An 11,879-nucleotide genomic window follows, 5' to 3' on the forward strand; every position below is an offset into this window, starting at 1 on the left:
AGGGATCAGTCCCTGCAGAAGGATATCATGCTTGGCAGAGTACAGGGTCAGCGGAAAAGAAGAAGACCCTCAATGAGTTAGATTGACACGGTGGCTGCAACAATGAGCTCGAGCATAACAGTGATTGTAAGGATGGCGCAGGACTGGGCAGCGTTTCGTTCTGTTGTGCATAGGGTCGCTATGAGTCAGAACCAACTCGACGGCACCTCAGGACCACATCATACATAATTATGCTGCTCTGTAACCTGATCGATTGATTCACAGTATGTTGTGGGAGTCGATTTTAGTCTTTCATTGGATATTGGTATCACCCACTATGTAAAACAGGAACTCAATAATCTTGCTGTTACTAGTGACGATTTACATGATTCTAGTTCTTTGTAGCTAAAAAACAATTGTACATCCTTGATCCCATATAACCTGAAGCTGGAAAGAGACCTCTGGGAAGTCCATCTCCCTGCTTTGTGTGTTTGATTCTAACTATTTCACACATTATTTTTATTTGATTATCACAAAGTAAGATGCTCATAAAGAAGATAAATAAAAATAATGATAATAGTCATAACTACATCCATTGAAAAATTACTGTGTAGCAAAAAAAAAAAAAAATTTCTTTTTTTTTTTTTTTTTTTACCAAGCACTGTGCTAACCTCATGGCATGCATTGTCTCATTTAACCCTCAGAGTCCCTGTCTGAGAGATAATATAACTGAGGCCTAGGGAACTTAGTTTGATCAATTTTCCACATCTACTCCAGTGGCATTCTCACCCAGGTGTGTCCAATTTTAAAAATCAATAGTTTTAACCACTGTGTTAGCCTGCCTCTCATAACAACCAAGGTTAGTTATCTGGTGCACCTGTAACAGAAATACCATAAGAGGATGGCTTTAACAAAAAGAAATTTATTCTCTCACAGTCTAGGAGGCTAGAAATCCAAATTCAGGGCATCAGCTCCAAGGGAAGGCTTTCTCTATTGGCTGTGGAGGAAGATCCTTGTCATCAATCTTCCTCTGGTTAAGGAGCTTCTCAGGGCAGAGATCCTGGGTGCAAAGGACAGGCTATGCTCCCAGTGCTTCTTGCTTGGTGGCATGGGATCCCCGTATCTCTCTGTTTACTTCTCTCTTTTATATTGCAAAAGAGATTGATTCAAGACACAACCCAGTCTTGTTGATTGAATCCTGCCTTGTTAACATAACTGCTGTTAATTCCATTTATTGACATCGTAGAGAAAGGATTTACAACACATAAGGAAATCACATCAGATGACAAAATGGTGGACAATCACACAATACTGGGAATCATGGCCCAGCCAAGTTGATACACATATTTTTGGGGGACTTGATTCATTCCATGACACAACCTTTGTGTAGCACTTCACAAAAGACTCTAACACGTATTGCTCTCTCCACTTTATAGATAAAGAAAACAAAGCTGGAGAGGTTAAAGAGTTTGCCCGAGTCTCAGAGCCTAAATCTGAACCATTTTAGTTCTGAGCCTGCTGCTGTTTCCACTACACTGTAACAGCCTCATTCAAAACTTCTTTGAAATATCCAGGAAAGGAAGTTCTCATTAAGATCTTTCAAAAACCCTTCTTGCTGCAATGAAATCTCTGTTCTTTCTTTAGGGGGATTGGAGTCCAGCCTCTCCACAGAGACTGGGCGCTTTGTCACAGCCCTGCACTAGTTGCCAGAAAGGATGTAAGGTTTCTGTAGCAAAGTGCCAAATCACCCCTGCTTCATGACTTTTCTTGTGCTTTTGGTGTCGGGCAGAGCTGGTCAGTCTCGACCTCTTTTTCAGAGAGGAGAGAGGGTGTGTGTGTTTATGCTTGAGAATATGAAACTAGAGTTGATGAAACAACACGCCATGAGATGTTGGGAAACCATTTAAATGCAGAGTGGGTGGAAGGCACACACAAGGAATTAAACAGCCTCTTTTTTGAAGTATGTGCAAAGAATTGGTTTGTGGAAATAATTAAGCAATCAAAATTAATGTTTTCCTCTTTAAAGATAACAATTTTTATTTCTAAAGTGCTCCTTCCTGGAATGAGCTCAAAGCGCTTAATGGGTGCTGCCTAATTACCCCACCCAATAAACAATCTGGCAGCTAGGAAAAGAGGAGGATCGTTATCCCCATTTCACAGGTGGAGAGACCCAGCCACAGCAAGGTGGTGTCTTTCTCAAACCAGCTCACAGAGAGCTGAGAATAGCGGGCAAACCTCCTAATATCACTCTTCCATCCCAAGATGCACAGGGTTCCTGCTTCCAGATGGCCTTCTGAGAAAGGACAGCCCACATGCTGGCCAGAGAAAAGCAGCTATCGCTGTTCGAACTACGGCTCCCAGCAGACACCGAGAGGAGGCAGGGCTGTGCCCCTCTTGCCCATTCAGATTCCCAAATATGGAGAAGGACTGGGTTTTGGAAAAGGAACAGAATGCTCACCCTTGAGAGAGAGGGAGGATGAGGTCAGTTTGGAATATTTAACTCTATCACCTAAACGTCTGCACAGTCTTTGAAATGTTAACAGCCAAAGTCACGATCTCTTGTTCATAAATCTTTATAGAAGACCTCACTTTTGAAATCAAGCAGTTAGTTCAGCAGACCCCTGTTTTCTGATGTGTGCTGACAGGGGCGGTTACAGTTCTGGGAGGTCAGATACCCCCTGTCTGAGTCCAACCAGCCCAGAAAGTAATAATGGTGGCAGGGTCGTCAGGAAAGGAACTCTCACTGAGGAACAGAAATGCTGCCCTAGCCGCAGACAGGCCAGAGGCTCGTGCTAGCAGCCAGGCTTGCTGAACAGAAGGGCAAACCGCCCTGGGAGGACAAAGGCTACTCTTTTTCTGCCTTGGAGGCTGCTGAGACCTCCTGGCGGGAAAGGCACGAAAGGACTATTTCTATATTCTCTCAACGAACATTTATTAAAGCACCTACATTCAAGGCACTGGGCTAAATGCTGAGGGGGCTACAAAACATAAGACAGGCTCTCTGCCCTCAGAACGCTTACAGCTGTGGAGTGGGGAGGTATAAGAGGAAAGATGGAGCGAAAGGAAGAGACGGATTGTGCCAAGCAGTGTATTATTTATACTTTTCATTCAACATTTATTTATTGACCTTTTGCTTTGTGCCAGGCACTGTTCTGAGCCATGTGGAATACAACGGTGAATAAGCCAAAAGAACGTTTCTGCCCTCATAGATGTTGTATTCTGGTAGTCCCCGGGAAACCCTGGTGGCATAGTGGTTAAGAGCTAACTAAGGCTGCTAACCAAGGGATCAGCAGTTCTAATCCACCAGGTGCTCCTTGGAAGCTGTATGGGACAGTTCTACTCTGTCCTATAGGGTCACTACGAGTCGGACTCAAAGGCAATGGGTTTGATTTTGTTTTGGTTTGGTAGTCCCTGAATGTCTGGGGGGGAAGAGTTCTCTGAGCAGAAGGAAGGCAAGTTCAGAGGCCTTAAGATGGAAATGAGTGTGGTGAGTTTGAGAGCAGAAGTTCAGTGAGATTGAAGTAGGGGATTGAAGAAGAGTGGATGAGGGCAAAAGCCGTAGGAAATGAAGTCGCAGAGTTAGGCTGAGGTCAAATCACATAGAGCCCTATAAGGATATTGTTTTCGTAGTGTTCCATGAGTCAACTCCAACTCATAGCGACCCTGTAGGACAGAGTAGAACTGCCACATAGGGTTTCCTAGAGTGTAATCTTTATGGGAGCAGATTGCCTTGTTTTCTTCCGCAGAGCAGCTGGTGGGTTGGAACATGCTGACCTTTCCCTTTCGTTTAGCTGCCAAGCTCCTAACTGTTGTACCACCTGGGTTCCTTCCTATAAGGATATCCACTGCTATCCATTAGATTCCGACTCATAGAGACCCTGTAGGACAGGGTAGAACTGCCCCACAGGGTTTCCAAGGCTGTAATCTCTACAAAGCAGACTGCCACATCTTTCTCTCTCAGAGCAGCTGGTGGGTTCAAACCGCCGGCCTTTCAGTTAGTAGCCAACCTTTAACCACTGCACCACCAGGGCTCCTCCCTATAACAATAAAAAAAAAAAAAAATGCAGTTTGAATTGCATTCTAATTCTAATGGAAAGCCATTGTTTTTAAGGAGTAGATTAATGGGACCTGATTTAAAGTGCCAGGTGAGGAGAATGGACTTCTAAGGGAATTTGGAGTAGAGAGGAGAGGTGTCAAGGAACTGGGATGGACAAGGAAGGCTTCCCAACAGAATGGGACAGGAGCTGAGCACCGATGCTCAAAAAGGAAGAAGGCATTCTAGTAGAGGTAATCTCAGCAGCAAGGTGTGGAGTCTGGATGGTCCACACATGTTCAGATCATCAATTTGCCCACAGATGTGGATGGTGAGGTTAGAGAGAGAGAATTGGCAAAGTGTTGGAGGTCTCTGTGTCAGAAAGTTCTGAATCTCAGAGCAACAGTAACAAAGAGACTTGAATGTGCACAGGCATTATGCACACGCTTAAATGTCCAGTCTGAGAGCCTGGCCTCCCCCTGATCATAGCTGCCTTCCCCAATAACTACCAGAGGGCCAATACTTTCCCTTAAGCGAGCCATTGCTTTGAGGGCTTTTGAGTCCGGAATTGAAATCACGGCAATTGAGTTGCAGAACTCCAGAGGGCACCATTTGCATTGTATTGTATGCAAAAGATGCCCCCTACTGCACAACATGAACCACAAGGCAAATGGTGCCCTTTAGAGCTGCAATAAGAGGTACTGATTAGCATTTTGGGGGGTAAAGTACTTAACCAGCCAACAGCTGACACATAGAGCTTTAGTAGCTTCCTTGACCTCTACGATCAAGGCCCAACCGCGTTGGCTACAGAATGGGAAAGAATGGGGATGAAGGCAAAACTAGGAGGGGAGAGAGCTAGAAGGGAGAATGGAAAAGAGGGGAATTAAAAGAAGAGGTAAGGGAAAAGGTATTTAATTTAGGTCATCCTTTTTCCTAATGAAACATGAGACAGAAATAAAGGATTGGAGGGGAAGAAGAGTGGCAAAAGAGGAGAAAAAGATGGTTCAGGTAGCTGAGCTGCGAGTGGCTTTGGTAGAATTGCCCTGGGGCTGTGATTACCCTGTTGCAGTAATGTGTATTTCACAGTACTGTCATTCTATGTAACTCACAATGGTGGCACACCAAAGCCACCACTGGGGTTCTAATGAAGACCTTGCCCATGAGACAACTAACTTAGAACCACTGTTACTGGACATGCAAGACAAAGTGTAAGTCCACATTTAGCACCTCATCAAGGGGTCTCATCTTAACTGTTCCCTTTCTCCCTGAATTTGGGGGAACTATGATGCCTTCCCAATAGGTCAAAGCAGAATAAATGACATTTCCTTTCATGCCTTCTTCTTCCCCCAACCCACAACAGCCAAACAGAAAAAGGAATTTACATGAACAGGGAGCAGAATTATGTTGTGTGTGGGGTAGGGATTAGTATGTTGGGAATTGGTATAGTCTCTGGTCAGTCGAGTCCATTTTAAATTCTCAAAAATAGGAAGTAGCAATAAAACATTCCCCTGGGATGTCACACTGAGATTCCACACCCTCTCAGACCCAGTAGACCCAGCAGACTCTTAAATGAGCCACAGTATTTAACAACTAGTATCTAGAGTCCAATAACGTTACCTCTCCAGCTTCTCACATTTCCTCCCTTCCCACAGAGCCACTACATTTGGAACAGTAGGAACAGTATTGTCCTTTTCCTTCCTGCCTACATACAACTGGCATACAGGTACAAACACAGGTGCCATGCCTGTCCCACCCTGCAGATGCCCACTTTCAAGAACCAGTGCAGAAATTCCTGACTTCAGCATGGTAGTATCAGGGCTACAGTATTGGAAGTATGTGGAAAGAATCCTTGATCCTCTGAACTATCCAAGAATACCATAGCTATGCCCCATCCTGAGGACGGAACCTCTGCTGCCTGCCTTCACCTGGCCTTCACCTCCATTGACATGACTGTGCAGCTTACCCCTGAGCCTGGGGCTCTGAGAGATCATGCAACTTTGACTAAGGGTGCAGCCATCACTCCCCACTGATGGGACAGCCAGTAAGACTCCTTCAAGGAGCATGGACTCATCCTTCTATTGGAGGTGGCTTGCCCATCACTTTCAGGATCTAGCCCCTGCCTACCTTTCCAGCAAGGAGCCCTGGTGGCACAATGGTTAAGCACTCAGCTGCTAACCGAAAAGTCAATGGTTTGAACGCACGAGTAGCTCCTCAGAAGAAAAGACCTGGCAATTTGCTCCTGTAAAGATTACAGCCTAGAAAATTCTATAGGGCAGTTCTACTCTGTCCTATAGGGTAACTAGGAGTTGGAATAGACTCAACGGCACACAACAACAACCTTCTCAGCCTTATTTCTCACCATGCCCTTCCTCACACTCACAGTACCGGTCATATAAAGCCCTCTCTGCCATTTCCCCAATCCACTCTGCTCTCCCTGGCCCTAGGACTTTGGCAAATTGTCCCTTCTTCTTGTAAGCCTTCCTTCCCCTGCCCCATCCCCTTCCTAGACTGGCTAACTGCTTTTTGCCCTCCAGAGTTTAACTGAATGTCATCTCCTCTGTGACTATTTTCCTGAATCCCTCCACTCCTCTCTCAGGTGAATTCTCTGCCCCTGTCTGTAATTTTGTAGGTTCCTGTACTTACCTGTATTGTAGCCCACTCACCGTATGTGAGGAGCCCTGGTGGCACAGTGGTTAAAACTGCTCGACTGCTAACCGTAAGGTCTGTGGTTGAAACACAGTAGCTCCACTGGAGAAAGATGTGGCGCCTGCTTCTGTAAAGATCACAGCCTTGGGAACCCTGTGGGGCAGTTCTACTCTGTCCTATAGCATTACTATGAGTTGAAGTTGACTAGACAGCAACAAGTTTTGGTAACCATAAGTTTGGAGCCCCTAGGTGGTGCAGCGGTTAAAGCACTCAACTACTAGCCATAAGGTTGGTGGTAGGAACCCATCCAGAGGTACGTTGGAAGACAGGCCTGGCAATCTGCTTCCCAAAGGTCATGGCCATGAGTTGTGAGTCTACTCTGCACACCTGGGGTTGCCATGAGTTGGAGTCAACTCAATGGCAACTAACAACAACTTTTAATTCTTTCAGGGTAGAAAATGTATATTTTATTTCTCTCTTTCCAACTCTTATCCCAGTGAGGTGCTCCAGAAATATTTGACGAATGAATGAATGATGCATGGTCAGGATCCCTTAGCCTAACAAGCAACCACCAGGTCTTCACCAGCAAGGTGAACTGAAAAAGCAAAGCCACTTGTCTTATTAACTAACACATCTACCCATGCTCTCAAGCCCTCCCGCTGCCTTCCCCCGCCCGCTCTGTCATCACCCCCACATCTTGCCACCCTCTACCCCACAGCTCCTGTCCGGTACTTGTTTGGCTCAGAAGACACTAGTGTCTCTCTGGATTACCAAAAAGACGGCACATTGTGTCCTTGGATTTCAAACCTCCTTTTTCCTCCTCCTCTTCCTAAATCAGGAGAATTTTGGCTGGTAGCACCCTTTCCAACTCCTCAGAATCACGCAGCTCTCCTCAAACTGTGATGGATCAGCCTCCACCCCCACCCACCCCAGTCCACACCTACATTAAGAAGGGAATACAAAATCTCAGTGAGGATCTAGAGATGAGCAGTAAATTCAGGTGGAAAAATAGAATTTGTGCAAACAAAACATAGAGGTTGAGATGATCCTGCATTTTGCAGGGAAAGCTGAGGGAAGGGAGGCTTTAAATTGGATCCTGCGGCCAGAGAGTGGTCTTTCAGGCAGGTTGGCAAAGTAAGGCTGGAAGGAATGGTGAGGTTAGATATCAGCAAGAGTCCCTGGATTTACTCAGTGTTGTAGTAGATTTCTCCTGTGGGTTATCTGCCATCTTCTGGGGAAGCCCACATCTGTCTGCCCTGAGTCAAGGTGGGATTGAGGGCAACACCCCTGGAGAGCTCTTTCTGCCCTGGAATCCCATGTTCTAAGCCAGCCTGTGGCCTTCCTGGAACCCAAGTTCCATGGGAGCTTTTTTTTTATATTTTATTTTTTTGTGTTTTAGGTGGAAGTCCACAACACAAATTAGTTTTTCATTCAAAAAATTTATACACAAATTGTTTTGTGACATTGGTTGCAATCCCTGCAATGTGTCTGCACTCTCCCCCTTTCTCTTTCCACCCTGGGTTCTCTCTGTTCCTTTGTGCAGTTTTCCTGTCCCATCCTGCCTTCTCATCTTTGCTTTTGGGCAGTTGTTGCACATTTGGTCTTGTATACTTGATTGAAACTAAGAAACACGTCCCTCATGTATGTTATTGTTTGTTTTATAGGCTTGTTTTTTTTTCTAACCTTTGGCTGAAAGGTGGACTTCTGGAATAGCTTCAGTTCTGAGTTAGCAGAGTGTCCGGGGGTCATAGTCTCAGGGATTTCTCCAGTCTCTGTCAGACCAGTAAGTCTGGTCTTTTTTTGTGGATTTGAATTTTGTCTTACATTTTTCTCCAGCTCTGTCGGGAACCCTCTATTGTGATACCTGTCAGAGCAGTCAGTGGTGGTAGCTGGGCGCCATTTAGTTCTCCTGGGTTCAGATTGGTGGAGGCTGTGGTTCATGTGGTCTATTAGTCCTTTGAACTAATATTTCCCTCGTGTCTTTGGTTTTCTTCATCGTCCTTTGCTCTGAACATGAAAGGACCAATAGATGTATCTTAGATGGCCACTGGCAAGCGTTTAAGATCCCAGACACTACTAACCAAAGTAGGATGTAGAACATTTTCTTTATGAACTATGTTATGCCAATTGACCTAGATGTCCCCCTAGACCACAGTCCCCAACCCTCATGGAAGCTATTTTTGATCTGCAGTAGCTTACCTCATTGGGGGAAGATGGGAAAGTGCTGCTCCTGAAAGAGGCGATTTACAAGGTCAGGATGCCCTGAGGAAACGCTGAGTCCCGTCAGACCTCAGAACAATGGTCTCCAGTGTTGTTCAGGATGCAGTGGGTTAAGCTGGTAATCTCCGCAGAACCTAACCCTCTGATAAAACTGCAGAGGCTTCAGAACTGCCTGGTAATAACAGCTCCTTCTACTCTTTCTAATGTCATCTGCTATTTCCTGAGCGTAGCCTATGAGCCAGCCTTAATCATAACAATAATCCTACCAGTTGCCATCGAGATAATTTTGACTAATGGAGACCCCATGTGTGTTAGAATAGCGCTGTGATCCATAGGGTTTACAATAGCTGATTTTTTTGGAAGTAGGTCTCCAGATCCTTCTTCTGAAGCATCTCTGGGTGGACTTGAGCTTGTACCATTTTGTTTAGTCTTGAGCACATTGGCTGTTTGCACCCTCCAGGGACTAGGTAGCCATTAGTATCCACATTTGGTGATACTGAGAAAGGTTAAGAAACTGACAGGAGGTTAAAAAAAAAAAAAAACCCATTGCCATCGAGTCGATTCCAACTCATAGTGACCCTACAGGACAGTGTAGAACTGCGCCATAGAGTTTTCAAGAAGCAGCTACTGGATTTGAACTGGTAACCTTTTGGTTAGCAGCCGTAGCTCTTACACTGCGTCATCAGACCTGAGGTTACCAGCTAGTAAATGGCAGAGCCAGAATTGTAGCCCAAAAATGAGACTCCAATGCTACTATACCACACCACTTCATTTCTCAGTGTTCTAAGCAGGAGAGGAAGCAATTCAGTGAATCGAGAGAAAAACATTCTAGTTAGCTGAGGTTCCTTCTTCCCTCCCCAGGAGTGAAATAAGGGGAGGACTGAGCTCTCCATGCCCAACAGACACACGTATATGGTATACAGTGCCGTCTCTGAGAACCAACATGTGCGAAGCCCAAGGTGTTCTTTTTCCTGGTTGGAGCAGTTTATTCTAACAAAGCAAAAACTTGAAGGGCTGTTGGAGGAGGGCTGAAGGAGAGTCTGGGCCTAAAAATGTATCCCAGAGTAGGGGAGAGAGCCCTAGCCTGTCAGAACACTCAAGTTCTTTTTCTGGGTAATGTGAAACAAGTCACTTATCCTCTGATTCTCAGTTCCTTTATCAAGAAAATGCCCCCAGCTGCCATAGAGTCAATCCCAATTCATGGCAACCCTGTGCGTGTCAGAGTAGAGCTGTGCTTCATAGGGTTTTCAATGGCTGATTTTTTGGAAATAGATCTTTCAAGGCACCCCTGGGTAGACTTGAACCTCCAAACTCTCAGGTTAGCAGCTGAGCATGTTAACCGTTTGTACCACCCAGGGACTGCTTATCAAAGAAAAGGAGGGTAGAATACAGGGAATCGGGGAAGTAAATCCCAACTCTACTGACGTCACAGAGTTATAAAAATAAAATGCAATAATTTATGTACTAGAACATTGAATAAAGCGCAATATATGTAATGTTTTACAAAATCCTTAAATTCTTGTATGTTTGGATATCCAGCTCAAAATGTTTTATAGGTATTCAAAAGGCATATTTTTGCTGCCCACATGGCTCAACCTAAGCATTGAGGCATCTTAGGGTTCTCTGTGGTTCTCATTGGTCAAATCACCCAACACCATCAAAATTCCAAATCCTTGACAAGATTGGTTCCTCTGTAGCTGTCCACTCTTGAATTCTAGACTCCTGATGGAAACAACTCAATTCCACTTTTCTGAACAAGTCAAGCTCTTTCTCATTTGCAAAAGACCTTTGCAAGTGCCATGCCTTTAACTTAGAATACTTGGTCTGGCCATCATTCTGTCTTAGTAATCCAGTGCTGCTATAACAGAAATACCAACAAGTGGATGTCTGAATTCAGGGTGTTGGCTCTAGAGTAAGGCTTTCTCTCTATATTGGCTCTGGAAGAAGGTCCTTGACTCTTCTGAGATTCTGCTCCTGGGTGATCTGTATGTGGCTTGGCATCTCTCTTCCCCCATCTCTGCTTCTCTGATTGCTTGTTTAATCTTTTTTATATTTCAAAAGAGATTGACTCAAGATAGACCCTATACTAATTCTGCCTCATTAACATAACAAAGACAATATATTTCCAAATGGGATTATAACCATGTTGTTAGGTGCTGTCGAGTCAGTTCTGACTCATAGTGACCCTATAGGACAGAGTAGAACTGCCCCATAGGGTTTCCAAGGAGCGGCTGGTGGATTTGAACTGCTGACCTTTTGGTTAGCAGCTGAGCTCTTAACCACTGCACCACTAGAGGAGGTTAGGATTTACAACACATATTTTTGTGGGACATAATTCAATCCATAACAGTCCCTACCCACATCTCAGGACACCATTCAAATAGCAGAGATTATGTCTTGCTCACATCATATTTTCAACAGTTTAGTGCAGGACAGAGTGGGTGCTCAGGAAATGTTTGATGAATATGTGAATTTTCTCCCTCACCCTTGCTTATTTTTTCCCTGCTAGCAAGTTGGTGATCATTCTGACTCATCCTGTAAGGATGCCACAGAGATTAGCTAATTAATGATGGTGAAGCTGTCCAGATGCTTTGTGTTAATGTTTAACAGAAATAGCTTGAGGCATAGTGACCCAGGGAGACAGTGGTGAAACCCTTTGGCCTTTGTAGACCCTCATAAGGCAATCCAGTTGTCCCTTTTCTCCTCTACCTGCACACACACTCAGTGGGAGGCCTGACCCTTAATCTTCATTGTTTCCTGTACCCCACTCTCTTCTCTTGGCAAAGCACAGCCCCAGCATCCAGTCTGGAGGCTGAACTCCACCCCACCGTCTCCCCAGACATTGACTTTTCCTCTGGGGGACCCTTCTCACAGATATGAGACAGATGGAGCCTTTGGAAACCCTACGGAGCACAGAGGCCAAAGTCACATGCTGTGGAGATTCCCATCTCCCACTTCCCTTTTCCCAGACCAGGTTGTGAGGTCCTGGAATATGAAGCAT

Source organism: Elephas maximus, chromosome 4 (genome assembly GCF_024166365.1).
Source record: "Elephas maximus indicus isolate mEleMax1 chromosome 4, mEleMax1 primary haplotype, whole genome shotgun sequence".
Taxonomy (NCBI): domain Eukaryota; kingdom Metazoa; phylum Chordata; class Mammalia; order Proboscidea; family Elephantidae; genus Elephas; species Elephas maximus.